Source organism: Phalangium opilio, unplaced genomic scaffold, assembly GCF_054372755.1.
Source record: "Phalangium opilio isolate 3A_F unplaced genomic scaffold, DU_Popi_V2 ptg000105l_1, whole genome shotgun sequence".
NCBI lineage: Eukaryota > Metazoa > Arthropoda > Arachnida > Opiliones > Phalangiidae > Phalangium > Phalangium opilio.
Genome location: NW_028324207.1, coordinates 4,082,038 through 4,097,917, shown reverse-complemented (window position 1 = coordinate 4,097,917; position 15,880 = coordinate 4,082,038). Strand labels below are relative to the sequence as shown.

The window sequence follows — 15,880 nt, the reverse complement described above, 5'->3', positions numbered from 1 at the left end:
TCACAGATTTCTGAGTAGTCTCGGTTAATCGAAGCAGTCGTGGACTAGTGCTTAAGGCGACAGACTCGAAATCTGTTGGGATATTCCCTCGCAGGTTCGATTCCTGCCGACTGCGTTCGAACTCACATACTTATTCCAATGATAGCTTTAGTAGTTCCACAATTTTTTAGTGTTCTCGGTTGACAGAAGCGGTCGTGGCCGAGTGGTTAAGGCGACAAACTTGAAATCTGTTGGGATATTCCCGCGCAGGTTCGAATCCTGCCGACTGCGTTCGAGCTAGCATACTTTTTCCAATGATAGCTTTAGTAGTTCCACACTTTTTGAGTGGTCTCGGATATCAGAAGCAGTCGTGGCCGAGTGGTTAAGGCGACAGACTAGAAATCTGTTGGGATATTCCCGCGCAGGTTCGAATCCTGCCGACTGCGATTGAGCAAAGATTTTTTATTTCAATAATACCTTTGGTGGTTTCACAGATTTCTGAGTAGTCTCGGTTAATCGCAGCAGTCGTGGACGAGTGCTTAAGGCGACAGACTCGAAATCTGTTGGGATATTCCTTCGCAGGGTCGATTCCTGCCGACTGCGTTCGAACTCACATACTTATTCCAATGATAGCTTTAGTAGTTCCACAATTTTTTAGTGTTCTCGGTTAACAGAAGCGGTCGAGGCCGAGTGGTTAAGGCGACAAACTTGAAATCTGTTGGGATATTCCCGCGCAGGTTCGAATCCTGCCGACTGCGTTCGAGCTAGCATACTTTTTCCAATGATAGCTTTAGTAGTTCCACACTTTTTGAGTGGTCTCGGATATCAGAAGCAGTCGTGGCCGAGTGGTTAAGGCGACAGACTAGAAATCTGTTGGGATATTACCGCGCAGGTTCGAATCCTGCCGACTGCGATTGAGCACAGATTTTTTATTTCAATAATACCTTTGGTGGTTTCACAGATTTCTGAGTAGTCTCGGTTAATCGAAGCAGTCGCGGACGAGTGCTTAAGGCGACAGACTCGAAATCTGTTGGGATATTCCCTCGCAGGTTGGATTCCTGCCGACTGCGTTCAAACTCACATACTTATTCCAATGATAGCTTTAGTAGTTCCACAATTTTTTAGTGTTCTCGGTTAACAGAAGCGGTCGTGGCCGAGTGGTTAAGGCGACAAACTTGAAATCTGTTGGGATATTCCCGCGCAGGTTCGAATCCTGCCGACTGCGTTCGAAAAAACATTCTTATTCCAATAATAGCTTTAGTAGTTCCACACTTTTTTGAGTGATATCGGTTAACAGAAGCAGTCGTGGCCGAGTTGTCAAGGCGACAGACTAGAAATCTGTTGGGATATTCCCGCGCTGGTTCCAATCCTGCCGACTGCGATTGAGCAAAGATTTTTTATTTCAATAATACCTTTGGTGGTTTCACAGATTTCTGAGTAGTCTCGGTCAATCGAAGCAGTCGTGGACGAGTGGTTAAGGCGACAGACTCGAAATCTGTAGGGATATTCCCGCGCAGGTTCGAATCCTGCCGACTGCGTTCGAGCTAGCATACTTTTTCCAATGATAGCTTTAGTAGTTCCACACTTTTTGAGTGGTCTCGGATATCAGAAGCAGTCTTGGCCGAGTGGTTAAGGCGACAGACTAGAAATCTGTTGGGATATTCCCGCGTAGATTCGAATCCTGCCGACTGCGATTGAGCAAAGATTTTGTATTTCAATAATGCCTTTAGTAGTTCCACAATTTTTTAGTGGTCTCGGTTAACAGAAGCAGTCGTGGCCGAGTGGTTAAGGCGACAGACTAGAAATCTGTAGGGATATTCCCGCGCAGGTTCGAATCCTGCCGACTGCGTTTGAACTAACATACTTATTCCAATGATAGCTTTAGTAGTTCCTCACTTTTTGAGTGGTCTCGGTTAACAGAAGCAGTCGTGGCCGAGTGGGTAAGGCGACAGACTAGAAATCTGTTGGGATATTCCCGCGCAGGTTCAAATCCTGCCGACTGCGATTGAGCAAAGATTTTTTATTTCAATAATACCTTTGGTGGTTTCACAGATTTCTGAGTAGTCTCGGTTAATCGGAGCAGTCGTGGACGAGTGCTTAAGGCGAAAGACTCGAAATCTGTTGGGATATTCCAGCGCAGGTTCGAATCCTGCCGGCTGCGTTCGAACTAACATACTTATTCCAATGATAGCTTTAGTAGTTCCACACTTTTTGAGTGGTCTCGGTTAACAGAAGCAGTCGTGGCCGAGTGGTTAAGGCGACAGATTAGAAATCTTTTGGGATATTCCCGCGCAGGTTCGAATCCTGCCGACTGCGATTGAGCAAAGATTTTTTATTTCAATAATACCTTTGGTGGTTTCACAGATTTCTGAGTAGTCTCGGTTAATCGAAGCAGTCGTGGACGAGTGGTTAAGGCGACAGACTCGAAATCTGTAGCCATATTCCCGCGCAGGTTCGAATCCTGCCGAGTGCGTTCGAACTAACATACTTATTCCAATGATAGCTTTAGTAGTTCCACACTTTTTGAGTGGTCTCCGTTAACAGAAGCAGTCGTGGCCGAGTGGTTAAGGCGACAGACTAGAAATCTGTTGGGATATTCCCGCGCAGGTTCGAATCCTGCCGACTGCGATTGAGCAAAGATTTTTTATTTCAATTATACCTTTGGTGGTTTCACAGATTTCTGAGTAGTCTCGGTTAATCGAAGCAGTCGTGGACGAGTGCTTAAGGCGACAGACTCGAAATCTGTTGAGATATTCCCTCGCAGGTTCGATTCCTGCCGACTGCGTTCGAACTCACATACTTATTCCAATGATAGCTTTAGTAGTTCCACAATTTTTAGTGTTCTCGGTTAACAGAAGCAGTCGTGGCCGAGTGGTGTAGGCGACAGACTTGAAATTTGTTGGGATATTCCCGCGCTGGTTCGAATCCTGCCGACTAATTTCGAACAAATATTCTTATTCCAATAATAGCTTTAGTAGTTCCACACTTTTTTGAGTGGTCTCGGTTAACAGAAGCAGTCGTGGGCGAGTTGTCAAGGCGACAGACTAGAAATCTGTTGGGATATTCCCGCGCAGGTTCGAATCCTGCCGACTGCGATTGAGCAAAGATTTTTTATTTCAATAATACCTTTGGTGGTTTCACAGATTTCTGAGTAGTCTCGGTTAATCGAAGCAGTCGTGGACGAGTGGGTAAGGCGACAGACTCGAAATTTGTAGCGATATTCCCGCGCAGGTTCGAATCCTGCCGACTGCGTTCGAACACACATACTTATTCCAATGATAGCTTTAGTAGTTCCACAATTTTTTGAGTGGACTCGCTTAACAGAAGCAGTCGTGGCCGAGTGGTTAAGGCGACAGACTAGAAATCTGTTGGGATATTCCCGCGCTGGTTCCAATCCTGCCGACTGCGATTGAGCAAAGATTTTTTATTTCAATAATACCTTTGGTGGTTTCACAGATTTCTGAGTAGTCTCGGTCAATCGAAGCAGTCGTGGACGAGTGGTTAAGGCGACAGACTCGAAATCTGTAGGGATATTCCCGCGCAGGTTCGAATCCTGCCGACTGCGTTCGAGCTAGCATACTTTTTCCAATGATAGCTTTAGTAGTTCCACACTTTTTGAGTGGTCTCGGATATCAGAAGCAGTCTTGGCCGAGTGGTTAAGGCGACAGACTAGAAATCTGTTGGGATATTCCCGCGTAGATTCGAATCCTGCCGACTGCGATTGAGCAAAGATTTTGTATTTCAATAATGCCTTTAGTAGTTCCACAATTTTTTAGTGGTCTCGGTTAACAGAAGCAGTCGTGGCCGAGTGGTTAAGGCGACAGACTAGAAATCTGTAGGGATATTCCCGCGCAGGTTCGAATCCTGCCGACTGCGTTTGAACTAACATACTTATTCCAATGATAGCTTTAGTAGTTCCTCACTTTTTGAGTGGTCTCGGTTAACAGAAGCAGTCGTGGCCGAGTGGGTAAGGCGACAGACTAGAAATCTGTTGGGATATTCCCGCGCAGGTTCGAATCCTGCCGACTGCGATTGAGCAAAGATTTTTTATTTCAATAATACCTTTGGTGGTTTCACAGATTTCTGAGTAGTCTCGGTTAATCGGAGCAGTCGTGGACGAGTACTTAAGGCGAAAGACTCGAAATCTGTTGGGATATTCCAGCGCAGGTTCGAATCCTGCCGACTGCGTTCGAACTAACATACTTATTCCAATGATAGCTTTAGTAGTTCCACACTTTTTGAGTGGTCTCGGTTAACAGAAGCAGTCGTGGCCGAGTGGTTAAGGCGACAGATTAGAAATCTTTTGGGATATTCCCGCGCAGGTTCGAATCCTGCCGACTGCGATTGAGCAAAGATTTTTTATTTCAATAATACCTTTGGTGGTTTCACAGATTTCTGAGTAGTCTCGGTTAATCGAAGCAGTCGTGGACGAGTGGTTAAGGCGACAGACTCGAAATCTGTAGCCATATTCCCGCGCAGGTTCGAATCCTGCCGAGTGCGTTCGAACTAACATACTTATTCCAATGATAGCTTTAGTAGTTCCACACTTTTTGAGTGGTCTCCGTTAACAGAAGCAGTCGTGGCCGAGTGGTTAAGGCGACAGACTAGAAATCTGTTGGGATATTCCCGCGCAGGTTCGAATCCTGCCGACTGCGATTGAGCAAAGATTTTTTATTTCAATAATACCTTTGGTGGTTTCACAGATTTCTGAGTAGTCTCGGTTAATCGAAGCAGTCGTGGACGAGTGCTTAAGGCGACAGACTCGAAATCTGTTGGGATATTCCCTCGCAGGTTCGATTCCTGCCGACTGCGTTCGAACTCACATACTTATTCCAATGATAGCTTTAGTAGTTCCACAATTTTTAGTGTTCTCGGTTAACAGAAGCAGTCGTGGCCGAGTGGTGTAGGCGACAGACTTGAAATTTGTTGGGATATTCCCGCGCTGGTTCGAATCCTGCCGACTAATTTCGAACAAATATTCTTATTCCAATAATAGCTTTAGTAGTTCCACACTTTTTTGAGTGGTCTCGGTTAACAGAAGCAGTCGTGGGCGAGTTGTCAAGGCGACAGACTGGAAATCTGTTGGGATATTCCCGCGCAGGTTCGAATCCTGCCGACTGCGATTGAGCAAAGATTTTTTATTTCAATAATACCTTTGGTGGTTTCACAGATTTCTGAGTAGTCTCGGTTAATCGAAGCAGTCGTGGACGAGTGGGTAAGGCGACAGACTCGAAATTTGTAGCGATATTCCCGCGCAGGTTCGAATCCTGCCGACTGCGTTCGAACACACATACTTATTCCAATGATAGCTTTAGTAGTTCCACAATTTTTTGAGTGGACTCGCTTAACAGAAGCAGTCGTGGCCGAGTGGTTAAGGCGACAGACTAGAAATCTGTTGCGATATTCCCGCGCAGGTTCGAATCCTGCCGACTGCGATTGAGCAAAGATTTTTTATTTCAATAATACCTTTGGTGGTTTCACAGATTTCTGAGTAGTCTCGGTTAATCGAAGTAGTCGTGGACGAGTGCTTAAGGCGACAGACTCGAAATCTGTTGGGATATTCCCTCGCAGGTTGGATTCCTGCCGACTGCGTTCGAACTCACATACTTATTCCAATGATAGCTTTAGTAGTTCCACAATTTTTTAGTGGTCTCGGTTAACAGAAGCAGTCGTGGCCGAGTGGTTAAGGCGACAGACTTGAAATCTGTTGGGATATTCCCGCGCAGGTTCGAATCCTGCCGACTGCGTTCGAACATACATACTAATTCCAATGATAGCTTTAGTTGTTCCACACTTTTTGAGTGGTCTCGGTTAATAGAAGCAGTCGTGGCCGAGTGGTTAAGGCGACAGACTAGAAATCTGTTGGGATATTCCCGCGCAGGTTCGAATCCTGCCGACTGCGATTGAGCAAAGATTTTTTATTTCAATAATACCTTTGGTGGTTTCACAGATTTCTGAGTAGTCTCGGTTAATCGAAGCAGTCGTGGACGAGTGGTTAAGGCGACAGACTCGAAATCTGTAGCGATATTCCCGCGCAGGTTCGAATCCTGCCGAGTGCGTTCGAACTAACATACTTATTCCAATGATAGCTTTAGTAGTTCCACACTTTTTGAGTGGTCTCGGTTAACAGAAGCAGTCGTGGCCGAGTGGTTAAGGCGACAGACTAGAAATCTGTTGGGATATTCCCGCGCAGGTTCGAATCCTGCCGACTGCGATTGAGCAAAGATTTTTTATTTCAATAATACCTTTGGTGGTTTCACAGATTTCTGAGTAGTCTCGGTTAATCGAAGCAGTCGTGGACGAGTGGTTAAGGCGACAGACTCGAAATCTGTAGCCATATTCCCGCGCAGGTTCGAATCCTGCCGAGTGCGTTCGAACTAACATACTTATTCCAATGATAGCTTTAGTAGTTCCACACTTTTTGAGTGGTCTCCGTTAACAGAAGCAGTCGTGGCCGAGTGGTTAAGGCGACAGACTAGAAATTTGTTGGGATATTCCCGCGCAGGTTCGAATCCTGCCGACTGCGATTGAGCAAAGATTTTTTATTTCAATAATACCTTTGGTGGTTTCACAGATTTCTGAGTAGTCTCGGTTAATCGAAGCAGTCGTGGACGAGTGGGTAAGGCGACAGACTCGAAATTTGTAGCGATATTCCCGCGCAGGTTCGAATCCTGCCGACTGCGTTCGAACACACATACTTATTCCAATGATAGCTTTAGTAGTTCCACAATTTTTAGTGTTCTCGGTTAACAGAAGCAGTCGTGGCCGAGTGGTGTAGGCGACAGACTAGAAATCTGTTGCGATATTCCCGCGCTGGTTCGAATCCTGCCGACTAATTTCGAACAAACATTCTTATTCCAATAATAGCTTTAGTAGTTCCACACTTTTTTGAGTGGTCTCGGTTAACAGAAGCAGTCGTGGGCGAGTTGTCAAGGCGACAGACTAGAAATCTGTTGGGATATTCCCGCGCAGGTTCGAATCCTGCCGACTGCGATTGAGCAAAGATTTTTTATTTCAATAATACCTTAGGTGGTTTCACAGATTTCTGAGTAGTCTCGGTTAATCGAAGCAGTCGTGGACGAGTGGGTAAGGCGACAGACTCGAAATTTGTAGCGATATTCCCGCGCAGGTTCGAATCCTGCCGACTGCGTTCGAACACACATACTTATTCCAATGATAGCTTTAGTAGTTCCACAATTTTTTGAGTGAACTCGCTTAACAGAAGCAGTCGTGGCCGAGTGGTTAAGGCGACAGACTAGAAATCTGTTGCGATATTCCCGAGCAGGTTCGAATCCTGCCGACTGCGATTGAGCAAAGATTTTTTATTTCAATAATACCTTTGGTGGTTTCACAGATTTCTGAGTAGTCTCGGTTAATCGAAGCAGTCGTGGACGAGTGGTTAAGGCGACAGACTCGAAATCTGTAGCGATATTCCCGCGCAGGTTCGAATCCTGCCGAGTGCGTTCGAACTAACATACTTATTCCAATGATAGCTTTAGTAGTTCCACACCTTTTGAGTGGTCTCGGTTAACAGAAGCAGTCGTGGCCGAGTGGTTAAGGCGACAGACTAGAAATCTGTTGGGATATTCCCGCGCAGGTTCGAATCCTGCCGACTGCGATTGAGCAAAGATTTTTTATTTCAATAATACCTTTGGTGGTTTCACAGATTTCTGAGTAGTCTCGGTTAATCGAAGCAGTCGTGGACGAGTGGTTAAGGCGACAGACTCGAAATCTGTAGCGATATTCCCGCGCAGGTTCGAATCCTGCCGAGTGCGTTCGAACTAACATACTTACTCCAATGATAGCTTTAGTAGTTCCACACTTTTTGAGTGGTCTCGGTTAACAGAAGCAGTCGTGGCCGAGTGGTTAAGGCGACAGACTAGAAATCTGTTGGGATATTCCCGCGCAGGTTCGAATCCTGCCGACTGCGATTGAGCAAAGATTTTTTATTTCAATAATACCTTTGGTGGTTTCACAGATTTCTGAGTAGTCTCGGTTAATCGAAGCAGTCGTGGACGAGTGGTTAAGGCGACAGACTCGAAATCTGTAGCCATATTCCCGCGCAGGTTCGAATCCTGCCGAGTGCGTTCGAACTAACATACTTATTCCAATGATAGCTTTAGTAGTTCCACACTTTTTGAGTGGTCTCCGTTAACAGAAGCAGTCGTGGCCGAGTGGTTAAGGCGACAGACTAGAAATTTGTTGGGATATTCCCGCGCAGGTTCGAATCCTGCCGACTGCGATTGAGCAAAGATTTTTTATTTCAATAATACCTTTGGTGGTTTCACAGATTTCTGAGTAGTCTCGGTTAATCGAAGCAGTCGTGGACGAGTGGGTAAGGCGACAGACTCGAAATTTGTAGCGATATTCCCGCGCAGGTTCGAATCCACCGACTGCGTTCGAACACACATACTTATTCCAATGATAGCTTTAGTAGTTCCACAATTTTTAGTGTTCTCGGTTAACAGAAGCAGTCGTGGCCGAGTGGTGTAGGCGACAGACTAGAAATCTGTTGCGATATTCCCGCGCTGGTTCGAATCCTGCCGACTAATTTCGAACAAACATTCTTATTCCAATAATAGCTTTAGTAGTTCCACACTTTTTTGAGTGGTCTCGGTTAACAGAAGCAGTCGTGGGCGAGTTGTCAAGGCGACAGACTAGAAATCTGTTGGGATATTCCCGCGCAGGTTCGAATCCTGCCGACTGCGATTGAGCAAAGATTTTTTATTTCAATAATACCTTTGGTGGATTCACAGATTTCTGAGTAGTCTCGGTTAATCGAAGCAGTCGTGGACGAGTGGGTAAGGCGACAGACTCGAAATTTGTAGCGATATTCCCGCGCAGGTTCGAATCCTGCCGACTGCGTTCGAACACACATACTTATTCCAATGATAGCTTTAGTAGTTCCACAATTTTTTGAGTGAACTCGCTTAACAGAAGCAGTCGTGGCCGAGTGGTTAAGGCGACAGACTAGAAATCTGTTGCGATATTCCCGAGCAGGTTCGAATCCTGCCGACTGCGATTGAGCAAAGATTTTTTATTTCAATAATACCTTTGGTGGTTTCACAGATTTCTGAGTAGTCTCGGTTAATCGAAGCAGTCGTGGACGAGTGGGTAAGGCGACAGACTCGAAATTTGTAGCGATATTCCCGCGCAGGTTCGAATCCTGCCGACTGCATTCGAACAAACATACTTATTCCAATGATAGCTTTAGTAGTTCCACAATTTTTTGAGTGGACTCGCTTAACAGAAGCAGTCGTGGCCGAGTGGTTAAGGCGACAGACTAGAAATCTGTTGCGATATTCCCGCGCAGGTTCGAATCCTGCCGACTGCGATTGAGCAAAGATTTTTTATTTCAATAATACCTTTGGTGGTTTCACAGATTTCTGAGTAGTCTCGGTTAATCGAAGCAGTCGTGGACGAGTGGGTAAGGCGACAGACTCGAAATTTGTAGCGATATTCCCGCGCAGGTTCGAATCCTGCCGACTGCGTTCGAACACACATACTTATTCCAATGATAGCTTTAGTAGTTCCACAATTTTTAGTGTTCTCGGTTAACAGAAGCAGTCGTGGCCGAGTGGTGTAGGCGACAGACTAGAAATCTGTTGCGATATTCCCGCGCTGGTTCGAATCCTGCCGACTAATTTCGAACAAACATTCTTATTCCAATAATAGCTTTAGTAGTTCCACACTTTTTTGAGTGGTCTCGGTTAACAGAAGCAGTCGTGGGCGAGTTGTCAAGGCGACAGACTAGAAATCTGTTGGGATATTCCCGCGCAGGTTCGAATCCTGCCGACTGCGATTGAGCAAAGATTTTTTATTTCAATAATACCTTAGGTGGTTTCACAGATTTCTGAGTAGTCTCGGTTAATCGAAGCAGTCGTGGACGAGTGGGTAAGGCGACAGACTCGAAATTTGTAGCGATATTCCCGCGCAGGTTCGAATCCTGCCGACTGCGTTCGAACACACATACTTATTCCAATGATAGCTTTAGTAGTTCCACAATTTTTTGAGTGAACTCGCTTAACAGAAGCAGTCGTGGCCGAGTGGTTAAGGCGACAGACTAGAAATCTGTTGCGATATTCCCGAGCAGGTTCGAATCCTGCCGACTGCGATTGAGCAAAGATTTTTTATTTCAATAATACCTTTGGTGGTTTCACAGATTTCTGAGTAGTCTCGGTTAATCGAAGCAGTCGTGGACGAGTGGTTAAGGCGACAGACTCGAAATCTGTAGCGATATTCCCGCGCAGGTTCGAATCCTGCCGAGTGCGTTCGAACTAACATACTTATTCCAATGATAGCTTTAGTAGTTCCACACCTTTTGAGTGGTCTCGGTTAACAGAAGCAGTCGTGGCCGAGTGGTTAAGGCGACAGACTAGAAATCTGTTGGGATATTCCCGCGCAGGTTCGAATCCTGCCGACTGCGATTGAGCAAAGATTTTTTATTTCAATAATACCTTTGGTGGTTTCACAGATTTCTGAGTAGTCTCGGTTAATCGAAGCAGTCGTGGACGAGTGGTTAAGGCGACAGACTCGAAATCTGTAGCGATATTCCCGCGCAGGTTCGAATCCTGCCGAGTGCGTTCGAACTAACATACTTATTCCAATGATAGCTTTAGTAGTTCCACACTTTTTGAGTGGTCTCGGTTAACAGAAGCAGTCGTGGCCGAGTGGTTAAGGCGACAGACTAGAAATCTGTTGGGATATTCCCGCGCAGGTTCGAATCCTGCCGACTGCGATTGAGCAAAGATTTTTTATTTCAATAATACCTTTGGTGGTTTCACAGATTTCTGAGTAGTCTCGGTTAATCGAAGCAGTCGTGGACGAGTGGTTAAGGCGACAGACTCGAAATCTGTAGCCATATTCCCGCGCAGGTTCGAATCCTGCCGAGTGCGTTCGAACTAACATACTTATTCCAATGATAGCTTTAGTAGTTCCACACTTTTTGAGTGGTCTCCGTTAACAGAAGCAGTCGTGGCCGAGTGGTTAAGGCGACAGACTAGAAATTTGTTGGGATATTCCCGCGCAGGTTCGAATCCTGCCGACTGCGATTGAGCAAAGATTTTTTATTTCAATAATACCTTTGGTGGTTTCACAGATTTCTGAGTAGTCTCGGTTAATCGAAGCAGTCGTGGACGAGTGGGTAAGGCGACAGACTCGAAATTTGTAGCGATATTCCCGCGCAGGTTCGAATCCTGCCGACTGCGTTCGAACACACATACTTATTCCAATGATAGCTTTAGTAGTTCCACAATTTTTAGTGTTCTCGGTTAACAGAAGCAGTCGTGGCCGAGTGGTGTAGGCGACAGACTAGAAATCTGTTGCGATATTCCCGCGCTGGTTCGAATCCTGCCGACTAATTTCGAACAAACATTCTTATTCCAATAATAGCTTTAGTAGTTCCACACTTTTTTGAGTGGTCTCGGTTAACAGAAGCAGTCGTGGGCGAGTTGTCAAGGCGACAGACTAGAAATCTGTTGGGATATTCCCGCGCAGGTTCGAATCCTGCCGACTGCGATTGAGCAAAGATTTTTTATTTCAATAATACCTTTGGTGGATTCACAGATTTCTGAGTAGTCTCGGTTAATCGAAGCAGTCGTGGACGAGTGGGTAAGGCGACAGACTCGAAATTTGTAGCGATATTCCCGCGCAGGTTCGAATCCTGCCGACTGCGTTCGAACACACATACTTATTCCAATGATAGCTTTAGTAGTTCCACAATTTTTTGAGTGAACTCGCTTAACAGAAGCAGTCGTGGCCGAGTGGTTAAGGCGACAGACTAGAAATCTGTTGCGATATTCCCGAGCAGGTTCGAATCCTGCCGACTGCGATTGAGCAAAGATTTTTTATTTCAATAATACCTTTGGTGGTTTCACAGATTTCTGAGTAGTCTCGGTTAATCGAAGCAGTCGTGGACGAGTGGGTAAGGCGACAGACTCGAAATTTGTAGCGATATTCCCGCGCAGGTTCGAATCCTGCCGACTGCATTCGAACAAACATACTTATTCCAATGATAGCTTTAGTAGTTCCACAATTTTTTGAGTGGACTCGCTTAACAGAAGCAGTCGTGGCCGAGTGGTTAAGGCGACAGACTAGAAATCTGTTGCGATATTCCCGCGCAGGTTCGAATCCTGCCGACTGCGATTGAGCAAAGATTTTTTATTTCAATAATACCTTTGGTGGTTTCACAGATTTCTGAGTAGTCTCGGTTAATCGAAGTGGTCGTGGACGAGTGCTTAAGGCGACAGACTCGAAATCTGTTGGGACATTCCCTCGCAGGTTGGATTCCTGCCGACTGCGTTCCAACTCACATACTTATTCCAATGATAGCTTTAGTAGTTCCACAATTTTTTAGTGGTCTCGGTTAACAGAAGCAGTCGTGGCCGAGTGGTTAAGGCGACAGACTTGAAATCTGTTGGGATATTCCCGCGCAGGTTCGAATCCTGCCGACTGCGTTCGAACACACATACTAATTCCAATGATAGCTTTAGTAGTTCCACACTTTTTGAGTGGTCTCATTTAACAGAAGCAGTCGTGGCCGAGTGGTTAAGGCGACAGACTAGAAATCTGTTGGGATATTCCCGCGCAGGTTCGAATCCTGCCGACTGCGATTGAGCAAAGATTTTTTATTTCAATAATACCTTTGGTGGTTTCACAGATTTCTGAGTAGTCTCGGTTAATCGAAGCAGTCGTGGACGAGTGGTTAAGGCGACAGACTCGAAATCTGTAGCGATATTCCCGCGCAGGTTCGAATCCTGCCGAGTGCGTTCGAACTAACATACTTATTCCAATGATAGCTTTAGTAGTTCCACACTTTTTGAGTGGTCTCGGTTAACAGAAGCAGTCGTGGCCGAGTGGTTAAGGCGACAGACTAGAAATCTGTTGGGATATTCCCGCGCAGGTTCGAATCCTGCCGACTGCGATTGAGCAAAGATTTTTTATTTCAATAATACCTTTGGTGGTTTCACAGATTTCTGAGTAGTCTCGGTTAATCGAAGCAGTCGTGGAGGAGTGGTTAAGGCGACAGACTCGAAATCTGTAGCCATATTCCCGCGCAGGTTCGAATCCTGCCGAGTGCGTTCGAACTAACATACTTATTCCAATGATAGCTTTAGTAGTTCCACACTTTTTGAGTGGTCTCCGTTAACAGAAGCAGTCGTGGCCGAGTGGTTAAGGCGACAGACTAGAAATTTGTTGGGATATTCCCGCGCAGGTTCGAATCCTGCCGACTGCGATTGAGCAAAGATTTTTTATTTCAATAATACCTTTGGTGGTTTCACAGATTTCTGAGTAGTCTCGGTTAATCGAAGCAGTCGTGGACGAGTGCTTAAGGCGACAGACTCGAAATCTGTTGGGATATTCCCTCGCAGGTTCGATTTCTGCCGACTGCGTTCGAACTCACATACTTATTCCAATGATAGCTTTAGTAGTTCCACAATTTTTAGTGTTCTCGGTTAACAGAAGCAGTCGTGGCCGAGTGGTGTAGGCGACAGACTTGAAATTTGTTGGGATATTCCCGCGCTGGTTCGAATCCTGCCGACTAATTTCGAACAAACATTCTTATTCCAATAATAGCTTTAGTAGTTCCACACTTTTTTGAGTGGTCTCGGTTAACAGAAGCAGTCGTGGGCGAGTTGTCAAGGCGACAGACTAGAAATCTGTTGGGATATTCCCGCGCAGGTTCGAATCCTGCCGACTGCGATTGAGCAAAGATTTTTTATTTCAATAATACCTTTGGTGGTTTCACAGATTTCTGAGTAGTCTCGGTTAATCGAAGCAGTCGTGGACGAGTGGGTAAGGCGACAGACTCGAAATTTGTAGCGATATTCCCGCGCAGGTTCGAATCCTGCCGACTGCGTTCGAACACACATACTTATTCCAATGATAGCTTTAGTAGTTCCACAATTTTTTGAGTGAACTCGCTTAACAGAAGCAGTCGTGGCCGAGTGGTTAAGGCGACAGACTAGAAATCTGTTGCGATATTCCCGCGCAGGTTCGAATCCTGCCGACTGCGATTGAGCAAAGATTTTTTATTTCAATAATACCTTTGGTGGTTTCACAGATTTCTGAGTAGTCTCGGTTAATCGAAGCAGTCGTGGACGAGTGCTTAAGGCGACAGACTCGAAATCTGTTGGGATATTCCCTCGCAGGTTGGATTCCTGCCGACTGCGTTCGAACTCACATACTTATTCCAATGATAGCTTTAGTAGTTCCACAATTTTTTAGTGGTCTCGGTTAACAGAAGCAGTCGTGGCCGAGTGGTTAAGGCGACAGACTTGAAATCTGTTGGGATATTCCCGCGCAGGTTCGAATCCTGCCGACTGCGTTCGAACACACATACTAATTCCAATGATAGCTTTAGTAGTTCCACACTTTTTGAGTGGTCTCGGTTAACAGAAGCAGTCGTGGCCGAGTGGTTAAGGCGACAGACTAGAAATCTGTTGGGATATTCCCGCGCAGGTTCGAATCCTGCCGACTGCGATTGAGCAAAGATTTTTTATTTCAATAATACCTTTGGTGGTTTCACAGATTTCTGAGTAGTCTCGGTTAATCGAAGCAGTCGTGGACGAGTGGTTAAGGCGAAAGACTCGAAATCTGTAGCGATATTCCCGCGCAGGTTCGAATCCTGCCGAGTGCGTTCGAACTAACATACTTATTCCAATGATAGCTTTAGTAGTTCCACACTTTTTGAGTGGTCTCCGTTAACAGAAGCAGTCGTGGCCGAGTGGTTAAGGCGAAAGACTAGAAATCTGTTGGGATATTCCCGCGCAAGTTCGAATCCTGCCGACTGCGATTGAGCAAAGATCTTTTATTTCAATAATATCTTTGGTGGTTTCACAGATTTCTGAGTAGTCTCGGTTATACGAAGCAGTCGTGGACGAGTGCTAAAGGCGACAGACTCGAAATCTGTTGGGATATTCCCTCGCAGGTTCGATTCCTGCCGACTGCGTTCGAACTCACATACTTATTCCATTGATAGCTTTAGTAGTTTCACAATTTTTAGTGTTCTCGGTGAACAGAAGCAGTCGTGGCCGAGTGGTGTAGGCGACAGACTTGAAATTTGTTGGGATATTCCCGCGCTGGTTCGAATCCTGCCGACTAATTTCGAACAAACATTCTTATTCCAATAATAGCTTTAGTAGTTCCACACTTTTTTGAGTGGTCTCGGTTAACAGAAGCAGTCGTGGGCGAGTTGTCAAGGCGACAGACTAGAAATCTGTTGGGATATTCCCGCGCAGGTTCGAATCCTGCCGACTGCGATTGAGCAAAGATTTTTTATTTCAATAATACCTTTGGTGGTTTCACAGATTTCTGAGTAGTCTCGGTTAATCGAAGCAGTCGTGGACGAGTGGGTAAGGCGACAGACTCGAAATTTGTAGCGATATTCCCGCGCAGGTTCGAATCCTGCCGACTGCGTTCGAACACACATACTTATTCCAATGATAGCTTTAGTAGTTCCACAATTTTTTGAGTGAACTCGCTTAACAGAAGCAGTCGTGGCCGAGTGGTTAAGGCGACAGACTAGAAATCTGTTGCGATATTCCCGCGCAGGTTCGAATCCTGCCGACTGCGATTGAGCAAAGATTTTTTATTTCAATAATACCTTTGGTGGTTTCACAGATTTCTGAGTAGTCTCGGTTAATCGAAGCAGTCGTGGACGAGTGCTTAAGGCGACAGACTCGAAATCTGTTGGGATATTCCCTCGCAGGTTGGATTCCTGCCGACTGCGTTCGAACTCACATACTTATTCCAATGATAGCTTTAGTAGTTCCACAATTTTTTAGTGGTCTCGGTTAACAGAAGCAGTCGTGGCCGAGTGGTTAAGGCGACAGACTTGAAATCTGTTGGGATATTCCCGCGCAGGTTCGAATCCTGCCGACTGCGTTCGAACACACATACT

General features: G+C 45.7%; 85 non-coding genes across 85 annotated transcripts; all 85 read left to right on the top strand.

Moving 5' to 3' along the window:
* The first annotated feature begins 33 nt into the window (after nt 1–33).
* TRNAS-CGA (transfer RNA serine (anticodon CGA)) lies at nt 34–115 on the top strand. Its single transcript has one exon. It is a non-coding gene; the product is annotated as a tRNA-Ser (tRNA).
* Nucleotides 116–188: 73 nt separating this feature from the next.
* On the top strand, nt 189–270 carry TRNAS-UGA (transfer RNA serine (anticodon UGA)). Its single transcript has one exon. It is a non-coding gene; the product is annotated as a tRNA-Ser (tRNA).
* Nucleotides 271–343: 73 nt separating this feature from the next.
* Nucleotides 344–425, top strand: TRNAS-AGA (transfer RNA serine (anticodon AGA)). The gene has a single exon. It is a non-coding gene; the product is annotated as a tRNA-Ser (tRNA).
* Nucleotides 426–655: 230 nt separating this feature from the next.
* Nucleotides 656–737, top strand: TRNAS-UGA (transfer RNA serine (anticodon UGA)). The gene has a single exon. It is a non-coding gene; the product is annotated as a tRNA-Ser (tRNA).
* A 73-nt stretch (nt 738–810) lies between these two features.
* TRNAS-AGA (transfer RNA serine (anticodon AGA)) lies at nt 811–892 on the top strand. Its single transcript has one exon. It is a non-coding gene; the product is annotated as a tRNA-Ser (tRNA).
* Nucleotides 893–1,122: 230 nt separating this feature from the next.
* On the top strand, nt 1,123–1,204 carry TRNAS-UGA (transfer RNA serine (anticodon UGA)). Its single transcript has one exon. It is a non-coding gene; the product is annotated as a tRNA-Ser (tRNA).
* A 74-nt stretch (nt 1,205–1,278) lies between these two features.
* TRNAS-AGA (transfer RNA serine (anticodon AGA)) lies at nt 1,279–1,360 on the top strand. Its single transcript has one exon. It is a non-coding gene; the product is annotated as a tRNA-Ser (tRNA).
* A 75-nt stretch (nt 1,361–1,435) lies between these two features.
* TRNAS-CGA (transfer RNA serine (anticodon CGA)) lies at nt 1,436–1,517 on the top strand. The gene has a single exon. It is a non-coding gene; the product is annotated as a tRNA-Ser (tRNA).
* Nucleotides 1,518–1,590: 73 nt separating this feature from the next.
* TRNAS-AGA (transfer RNA serine (anticodon AGA)) lies at nt 1,591–1,672 on the top strand. Its single transcript has one exon. It is a non-coding gene; the product is annotated as a tRNA-Ser (tRNA).
* A 74-nt stretch (nt 1,673–1,746) lies between these two features.
* Nucleotides 1,747–1,828, top strand: TRNAS-AGA (transfer RNA serine (anticodon AGA)). The gene has a single exon. It is a non-coding gene; the product is annotated as a tRNA-Ser (tRNA).
* A 73-nt stretch (nt 1,829–1,901) lies between these two features.
* TRNAS-AGA (transfer RNA serine (anticodon AGA)) lies at nt 1,902–1,983 on the top strand. Its single transcript has one exon. It is a non-coding gene; the product is annotated as a tRNA-Ser (tRNA).
* Nucleotides 1,984–2,213: 230 nt separating this feature from the next.
* Nucleotides 2,214–2,295, top strand: TRNAS-AGA (transfer RNA serine (anticodon AGA)). Its single transcript has one exon. It is a non-coding gene; the product is annotated as a tRNA-Ser (tRNA).
* Nucleotides 2,296–2,370: 75 nt separating this feature from the next.
* TRNAS-CGA (transfer RNA serine (anticodon CGA)) lies at nt 2,371–2,452 on the top strand. The gene has a single exon. It is a non-coding gene; the product is annotated as a tRNA-Ser (tRNA).
* A 73-nt stretch (nt 2,453–2,525) lies between these two features.
* TRNAS-AGA (transfer RNA serine (anticodon AGA)) lies at nt 2,526–2,607 on the top strand. The gene has a single exon. It is a non-coding gene; the product is annotated as a tRNA-Ser (tRNA).
* Nucleotides 2,608–2,836: 229 nt separating this feature from the next.
* On the top strand, nt 2,837–2,918 carry TRNAS-UGA (transfer RNA serine (anticodon UGA)). The gene has a single exon. It is a non-coding gene; the product is annotated as a tRNA-Ser (tRNA).
* A 74-nt stretch (nt 2,919–2,992) lies between these two features.
* TRNAS-AGA (transfer RNA serine (anticodon AGA)) lies at nt 2,993–3,074 on the top strand. The gene has a single exon. It is a non-coding gene; the product is annotated as a tRNA-Ser (tRNA).
* Nucleotides 3,075–3,149: 75 nt separating this feature from the next.
* Nucleotides 3,150–3,231, top strand: TRNAS-CGA (transfer RNA serine (anticodon CGA)). Its single transcript has one exon. It is a non-coding gene; the product is annotated as a tRNA-Ser (tRNA).
* Nucleotides 3,232–3,305: 74 nt separating this feature from the next.
* On the top strand, nt 3,306–3,387 carry TRNAS-AGA (transfer RNA serine (anticodon AGA)). Its single transcript has one exon. It is a non-coding gene; the product is annotated as a tRNA-Ser (tRNA).
* Nucleotides 3,388–3,462: 75 nt separating this feature from the next.
* On the top strand, nt 3,463–3,544 carry TRNAS-CGA (transfer RNA serine (anticodon CGA)). The gene has a single exon. It is a non-coding gene; the product is annotated as a tRNA-Ser (tRNA).
* A 73-nt stretch (nt 3,545–3,617) lies between these two features.
* Nucleotides 3,618–3,699, top strand: TRNAS-AGA (transfer RNA serine (anticodon AGA)). The gene has a single exon. It is a non-coding gene; the product is annotated as a tRNA-Ser (tRNA).
* A 74-nt stretch (nt 3,700–3,773) lies between these two features.
* Nucleotides 3,774–3,855, top strand: TRNAS-AGA (transfer RNA serine (anticodon AGA)). Its single transcript has one exon. It is a non-coding gene; the product is annotated as a tRNA-Ser (tRNA).
* A 73-nt stretch (nt 3,856–3,928) lies between these two features.
* Nucleotides 3,929–4,010, top strand: TRNAS-AGA (transfer RNA serine (anticodon AGA)). Its single transcript has one exon. It is a non-coding gene; the product is annotated as a tRNA-Ser (tRNA).
* A 230-nt stretch (nt 4,011–4,240) lies between these two features.
* Nucleotides 4,241–4,322, top strand: TRNAS-AGA (transfer RNA serine (anticodon AGA)). Its single transcript has one exon. It is a non-coding gene; the product is annotated as a tRNA-Ser (tRNA).
* A 75-nt stretch (nt 4,323–4,397) lies between these two features.
* TRNAS-CGA (transfer RNA serine (anticodon CGA)) lies at nt 4,398–4,479 on the top strand. Its single transcript has one exon. It is a non-coding gene; the product is annotated as a tRNA-Ser (tRNA).
* Nucleotides 4,480–4,552: 73 nt separating this feature from the next.
* Nucleotides 4,553–4,634, top strand: TRNAS-AGA (transfer RNA serine (anticodon AGA)). The gene has a single exon. It is a non-coding gene; the product is annotated as a tRNA-Ser (tRNA).
* Nucleotides 4,635–4,709: 75 nt separating this feature from the next.
* Nucleotides 4,710–4,791, top strand: TRNAS-CGA (transfer RNA serine (anticodon CGA)). Its single transcript has one exon. It is a non-coding gene; the product is annotated as a tRNA-Ser (tRNA).
* A 72-nt stretch (nt 4,792–4,863) lies between these two features.
* On the top strand, nt 4,864–4,945 carry TRNAS-UGA (transfer RNA serine (anticodon UGA)). The gene has a single exon. It is a non-coding gene; the product is annotated as a tRNA-Ser (tRNA).
* A 74-nt stretch (nt 4,946–5,019) lies between these two features.
* TRNAS-GGA (transfer RNA serine (anticodon GGA)) lies at nt 5,020–5,101 on the top strand. Its single transcript has one exon. It is a non-coding gene; the product is annotated as a tRNA-Ser (tRNA).
* A 75-nt stretch (nt 5,102–5,176) lies between these two features.
* On the top strand, nt 5,177–5,258 carry TRNAS-CGA (transfer RNA serine (anticodon CGA)). The gene has a single exon. It is a non-coding gene; the product is annotated as a tRNA-Ser (tRNA).
* A 74-nt stretch (nt 5,259–5,332) lies between these two features.
* TRNAS-AGA (transfer RNA serine (anticodon AGA)) lies at nt 5,333–5,414 on the top strand. The gene has a single exon. It is a non-coding gene; the product is annotated as a tRNA-Ser (tRNA).
* Nucleotides 5,415–5,644: 230 nt separating this feature from the next.
* Nucleotides 5,645–5,726, top strand: TRNAS-UGA (transfer RNA serine (anticodon UGA)). Its single transcript has one exon. It is a non-coding gene; the product is annotated as a tRNA-Ser (tRNA).
* Nucleotides 5,727–5,799: 73 nt separating this feature from the next.
* On the top strand, nt 5,800–5,881 carry TRNAS-AGA (transfer RNA serine (anticodon AGA)). The gene has a single exon. It is a non-coding gene; the product is annotated as a tRNA-Ser (tRNA).
* Nucleotides 5,882–5,956: 75 nt separating this feature from the next.
* Nucleotides 5,957–6,038, top strand: TRNAS-CGA (transfer RNA serine (anticodon CGA)). Its single transcript has one exon. It is a non-coding gene; the product is annotated as a tRNA-Ser (tRNA).
* Nucleotides 6,039–6,111: 73 nt separating this feature from the next.
* TRNAS-AGA (transfer RNA serine (anticodon AGA)) lies at nt 6,112–6,193 on the top strand. The gene has a single exon. It is a non-coding gene; the product is annotated as a tRNA-Ser (tRNA).
* Nucleotides 6,194–6,268: 75 nt separating this feature from the next.
* Nucleotides 6,269–6,350, top strand: TRNAS-CGA (transfer RNA serine (anticodon CGA)). Its single transcript has one exon. It is a non-coding gene; the product is annotated as a tRNA-Ser (tRNA).
* Nucleotides 6,351–6,423: 73 nt separating this feature from the next.
* On the top strand, nt 6,424–6,505 carry TRNAS-AGA (transfer RNA serine (anticodon AGA)). The gene has a single exon. It is a non-coding gene; the product is annotated as a tRNA-Ser (tRNA).
* Nucleotides 6,506–6,580: 75 nt separating this feature from the next.
* TRNAS-CGA (transfer RNA serine (anticodon CGA)) lies at nt 6,581–6,662 on the top strand. Its single transcript has one exon. It is a non-coding gene; the product is annotated as a tRNA-Ser (tRNA).
* Nucleotides 6,663–6,890: 228 nt separating this feature from the next.
* Nucleotides 6,891–6,972, top strand: TRNAS-AGA (transfer RNA serine (anticodon AGA)). The gene has a single exon. It is a non-coding gene; the product is annotated as a tRNA-Ser (tRNA).
* A 75-nt stretch (nt 6,973–7,047) lies between these two features.
* Nucleotides 7,048–7,129, top strand: TRNAS-CGA (transfer RNA serine (anticodon CGA)). Its single transcript has one exon. It is a non-coding gene; the product is annotated as a tRNA-Ser (tRNA).
* A 74-nt stretch (nt 7,130–7,203) lies between these two features.
* On the top strand, nt 7,204–7,285 carry TRNAS-AGA (transfer RNA serine (anticodon AGA)). The gene has a single exon. It is a non-coding gene; the product is annotated as a tRNA-Ser (tRNA).
* Nucleotides 7,286–7,360: 75 nt separating this feature from the next.
* TRNAS-CGA (transfer RNA serine (anticodon CGA)) lies at nt 7,361–7,442 on the top strand. The gene has a single exon. It is a non-coding gene; the product is annotated as a tRNA-Ser (tRNA).
* A 73-nt stretch (nt 7,443–7,515) lies between these two features.
* On the top strand, nt 7,516–7,597 carry TRNAS-AGA (transfer RNA serine (anticodon AGA)). The gene has a single exon. It is a non-coding gene; the product is annotated as a tRNA-Ser (tRNA).
* Nucleotides 7,598–7,672: 75 nt separating this feature from the next.
* TRNAS-CGA (transfer RNA serine (anticodon CGA)) lies at nt 7,673–7,754 on the top strand. The gene has a single exon. It is a non-coding gene; the product is annotated as a tRNA-Ser (tRNA).
* Nucleotides 7,755–7,827: 73 nt separating this feature from the next.
* TRNAS-AGA (transfer RNA serine (anticodon AGA)) lies at nt 7,828–7,909 on the top strand. Its single transcript has one exon. It is a non-coding gene; the product is annotated as a tRNA-Ser (tRNA).
* Nucleotides 7,910–7,984: 75 nt separating this feature from the next.
* On the top strand, nt 7,985–8,066 carry TRNAS-CGA (transfer RNA serine (anticodon CGA)). Its single transcript has one exon. It is a non-coding gene; the product is annotated as a tRNA-Ser (tRNA).
* Nucleotides 8,067–8,139: 73 nt separating this feature from the next.
* On the top strand, nt 8,140–8,221 carry TRNAS-AGA (transfer RNA serine (anticodon AGA)). The gene has a single exon. It is a non-coding gene; the product is annotated as a tRNA-Ser (tRNA).
* A 384-nt stretch (nt 8,222–8,605) lies between these two features.
* Nucleotides 8,606–8,687, top strand: TRNAS-AGA (transfer RNA serine (anticodon AGA)). Its single transcript has one exon. It is a non-coding gene; the product is annotated as a tRNA-Ser (tRNA).
* Nucleotides 8,688–8,762: 75 nt separating this feature from the next.
* On the top strand, nt 8,763–8,844 carry TRNAS-CGA (transfer RNA serine (anticodon CGA)). Its single transcript has one exon. It is a non-coding gene; the product is annotated as a tRNA-Ser (tRNA).
* Nucleotides 8,845–8,918: 74 nt separating this feature from the next.
* On the top strand, nt 8,919–9,000 carry TRNAS-AGA (transfer RNA serine (anticodon AGA)). The gene has a single exon. It is a non-coding gene; the product is annotated as a tRNA-Ser (tRNA).
* Nucleotides 9,001–9,075: 75 nt separating this feature from the next.
* Nucleotides 9,076–9,157, top strand: TRNAS-CGA (transfer RNA serine (anticodon CGA)). The gene has a single exon. It is a non-coding gene; the product is annotated as a tRNA-Ser (tRNA).
* A 74-nt stretch (nt 9,158–9,231) lies between these two features.
* Nucleotides 9,232–9,313, top strand: TRNAS-AGA (transfer RNA serine (anticodon AGA)). The gene has a single exon. It is a non-coding gene; the product is annotated as a tRNA-Ser (tRNA).
* Nucleotides 9,314–9,388: 75 nt separating this feature from the next.
* TRNAS-CGA (transfer RNA serine (anticodon CGA)) lies at nt 9,389–9,470 on the top strand. The gene has a single exon. It is a non-coding gene; the product is annotated as a tRNA-Ser (tRNA).
* A 228-nt stretch (nt 9,471–9,698) lies between these two features.
* Nucleotides 9,699–9,780, top strand: TRNAS-AGA (transfer RNA serine (anticodon AGA)). Its single transcript has one exon. It is a non-coding gene; the product is annotated as a tRNA-Ser (tRNA).
* A 75-nt stretch (nt 9,781–9,855) lies between these two features.
* TRNAS-CGA (transfer RNA serine (anticodon CGA)) lies at nt 9,856–9,937 on the top strand. Its single transcript has one exon. It is a non-coding gene; the product is annotated as a tRNA-Ser (tRNA).
* Nucleotides 9,938–10,011: 74 nt separating this feature from the next.
* On the top strand, nt 10,012–10,093 carry TRNAS-AGA (transfer RNA serine (anticodon AGA)). The gene has a single exon. It is a non-coding gene; the product is annotated as a tRNA-Ser (tRNA).
* Nucleotides 10,094–10,168: 75 nt separating this feature from the next.
* On the top strand, nt 10,169–10,250 carry TRNAS-CGA (transfer RNA serine (anticodon CGA)). Its single transcript has one exon. It is a non-coding gene; the product is annotated as a tRNA-Ser (tRNA).
* A 73-nt stretch (nt 10,251–10,323) lies between these two features.
* On the top strand, nt 10,324–10,405 carry TRNAS-AGA (transfer RNA serine (anticodon AGA)). The gene has a single exon. It is a non-coding gene; the product is annotated as a tRNA-Ser (tRNA).
* A 75-nt stretch (nt 10,406–10,480) lies between these two features.
* On the top strand, nt 10,481–10,562 carry TRNAS-CGA (transfer RNA serine (anticodon CGA)). The gene has a single exon. It is a non-coding gene; the product is annotated as a tRNA-Ser (tRNA).
* Nucleotides 10,563–10,635: 73 nt separating this feature from the next.
* TRNAS-AGA (transfer RNA serine (anticodon AGA)) lies at nt 10,636–10,717 on the top strand. The gene has a single exon. It is a non-coding gene; the product is annotated as a tRNA-Ser (tRNA).
* Nucleotides 10,718–10,792: 75 nt separating this feature from the next.
* TRNAS-CGA (transfer RNA serine (anticodon CGA)) lies at nt 10,793–10,874 on the top strand. Its single transcript has one exon. It is a non-coding gene; the product is annotated as a tRNA-Ser (tRNA).
* Nucleotides 10,875–10,947: 73 nt separating this feature from the next.
* TRNAS-AGA (transfer RNA serine (anticodon AGA)) lies at nt 10,948–11,029 on the top strand. Its single transcript has one exon. It is a non-coding gene; the product is annotated as a tRNA-Ser (tRNA).
* A 75-nt stretch (nt 11,030–11,104) lies between these two features.
* TRNAS-CGA (transfer RNA serine (anticodon CGA)) lies at nt 11,105–11,186 on the top strand. The gene has a single exon. It is a non-coding gene; the product is annotated as a tRNA-Ser (tRNA).
* Nucleotides 11,187–11,414: 228 nt separating this feature from the next.
* Nucleotides 11,415–11,496, top strand: TRNAS-AGA (transfer RNA serine (anticodon AGA)). Its single transcript has one exon. It is a non-coding gene; the product is annotated as a tRNA-Ser (tRNA).
* A 75-nt stretch (nt 11,497–11,571) lies between these two features.
* Nucleotides 11,572–11,653, top strand: TRNAS-CGA (transfer RNA serine (anticodon CGA)). Its single transcript has one exon. It is a non-coding gene; the product is annotated as a tRNA-Ser (tRNA).
* A 74-nt stretch (nt 11,654–11,727) lies between these two features.
* On the top strand, nt 11,728–11,809 carry TRNAS-AGA (transfer RNA serine (anticodon AGA)). The gene has a single exon. It is a non-coding gene; the product is annotated as a tRNA-Ser (tRNA).
* A 75-nt stretch (nt 11,810–11,884) lies between these two features.
* TRNAS-CGA (transfer RNA serine (anticodon CGA)) lies at nt 11,885–11,966 on the top strand. Its single transcript has one exon. It is a non-coding gene; the product is annotated as a tRNA-Ser (tRNA).
* A 74-nt stretch (nt 11,967–12,040) lies between these two features.
* TRNAS-AGA (transfer RNA serine (anticodon AGA)) lies at nt 12,041–12,122 on the top strand. Its single transcript has one exon. It is a non-coding gene; the product is annotated as a tRNA-Ser (tRNA).
* Nucleotides 12,123–12,352: 230 nt separating this feature from the next.
* TRNAS-UGA (transfer RNA serine (anticodon UGA)) lies at nt 12,353–12,434 on the top strand. Its single transcript has one exon. It is a non-coding gene; the product is annotated as a tRNA-Ser (tRNA).
* Nucleotides 12,435–12,507: 73 nt separating this feature from the next.
* TRNAS-AGA (transfer RNA serine (anticodon AGA)) lies at nt 12,508–12,589 on the top strand. Its single transcript has one exon. It is a non-coding gene; the product is annotated as a tRNA-Ser (tRNA).
* Nucleotides 12,590–12,664: 75 nt separating this feature from the next.
* On the top strand, nt 12,665–12,746 carry TRNAS-CGA (transfer RNA serine (anticodon CGA)). The gene has a single exon. It is a non-coding gene; the product is annotated as a tRNA-Ser (tRNA).
* Nucleotides 12,747–12,819: 73 nt separating this feature from the next.
* TRNAS-AGA (transfer RNA serine (anticodon AGA)) lies at nt 12,820–12,901 on the top strand. The gene has a single exon. It is a non-coding gene; the product is annotated as a tRNA-Ser (tRNA).
* A 230-nt stretch (nt 12,902–13,131) lies between these two features.
* On the top strand, nt 13,132–13,213 carry TRNAS-AGA (transfer RNA serine (anticodon AGA)). Its single transcript has one exon. It is a non-coding gene; the product is annotated as a tRNA-Ser (tRNA).
* Nucleotides 13,214–13,442: 229 nt separating this feature from the next.
* On the top strand, nt 13,443–13,524 carry TRNAS-UGA (transfer RNA serine (anticodon UGA)). Its single transcript has one exon. It is a non-coding gene; the product is annotated as a tRNA-Ser (tRNA).
* Nucleotides 13,525–13,598: 74 nt separating this feature from the next.
* Nucleotides 13,599–13,680, top strand: TRNAS-AGA (transfer RNA serine (anticodon AGA)). Its single transcript has one exon. It is a non-coding gene; the product is annotated as a tRNA-Ser (tRNA).
* A 75-nt stretch (nt 13,681–13,755) lies between these two features.
* TRNAS-CGA (transfer RNA serine (anticodon CGA)) lies at nt 13,756–13,837 on the top strand. The gene has a single exon. It is a non-coding gene; the product is annotated as a tRNA-Ser (tRNA).
* Nucleotides 13,838–13,911: 74 nt separating this feature from the next.
* Nucleotides 13,912–13,993, top strand: TRNAS-AGA (transfer RNA serine (anticodon AGA)). Its single transcript has one exon. It is a non-coding gene; the product is annotated as a tRNA-Ser (tRNA).
* A 230-nt stretch (nt 13,994–14,223) lies between these two features.
* Nucleotides 14,224–14,305, top strand: TRNAS-UGA (transfer RNA serine (anticodon UGA)). The gene has a single exon. It is a non-coding gene; the product is annotated as a tRNA-Ser (tRNA).
* A 73-nt stretch (nt 14,306–14,378) lies between these two features.
* On the top strand, nt 14,379–14,460 carry TRNAS-AGA (transfer RNA serine (anticodon AGA)). The gene has a single exon. It is a non-coding gene; the product is annotated as a tRNA-Ser (tRNA).
* Nucleotides 14,461–14,690: 230 nt separating this feature from the next.
* On the top strand, nt 14,691–14,772 carry TRNAS-AGA (transfer RNA serine (anticodon AGA)). The gene has a single exon. It is a non-coding gene; the product is annotated as a tRNA-Ser (tRNA).
* Nucleotides 14,773–14,847: 75 nt separating this feature from the next.
* TRNAS-CGA (transfer RNA serine (anticodon CGA)) lies at nt 14,848–14,929 on the top strand. The gene has a single exon. It is a non-coding gene; the product is annotated as a tRNA-Ser (tRNA).
* A 72-nt stretch (nt 14,930–15,001) lies between these two features.
* On the top strand, nt 15,002–15,083 carry TRNAS-UGA (transfer RNA serine (anticodon UGA)). The gene has a single exon. It is a non-coding gene; the product is annotated as a tRNA-Ser (tRNA).
* A 74-nt stretch (nt 15,084–15,157) lies between these two features.
* On the top strand, nt 15,158–15,239 carry TRNAS-AGA (transfer RNA serine (anticodon AGA)). Its single transcript has one exon. It is a non-coding gene; the product is annotated as a tRNA-Ser (tRNA).
* Nucleotides 15,240–15,314: 75 nt separating this feature from the next.
* On the top strand, nt 15,315–15,396 carry TRNAS-CGA (transfer RNA serine (anticodon CGA)). The gene has a single exon. It is a non-coding gene; the product is annotated as a tRNA-Ser (tRNA).
* Nucleotides 15,397–15,470: 74 nt separating this feature from the next.
* On the top strand, nt 15,471–15,552 carry TRNAS-AGA (transfer RNA serine (anticodon AGA)). Its single transcript has one exon. It is a non-coding gene; the product is annotated as a tRNA-Ser (tRNA).
* A 230-nt stretch (nt 15,553–15,782) lies between these two features.
* Nucleotides 15,783–15,864, top strand: TRNAS-UGA (transfer RNA serine (anticodon UGA)). The gene has a single exon. It is a non-coding gene; the product is annotated as a tRNA-Ser (tRNA).
* Nucleotides 15,865–15,880: the final 16 nt, after the last annotated feature.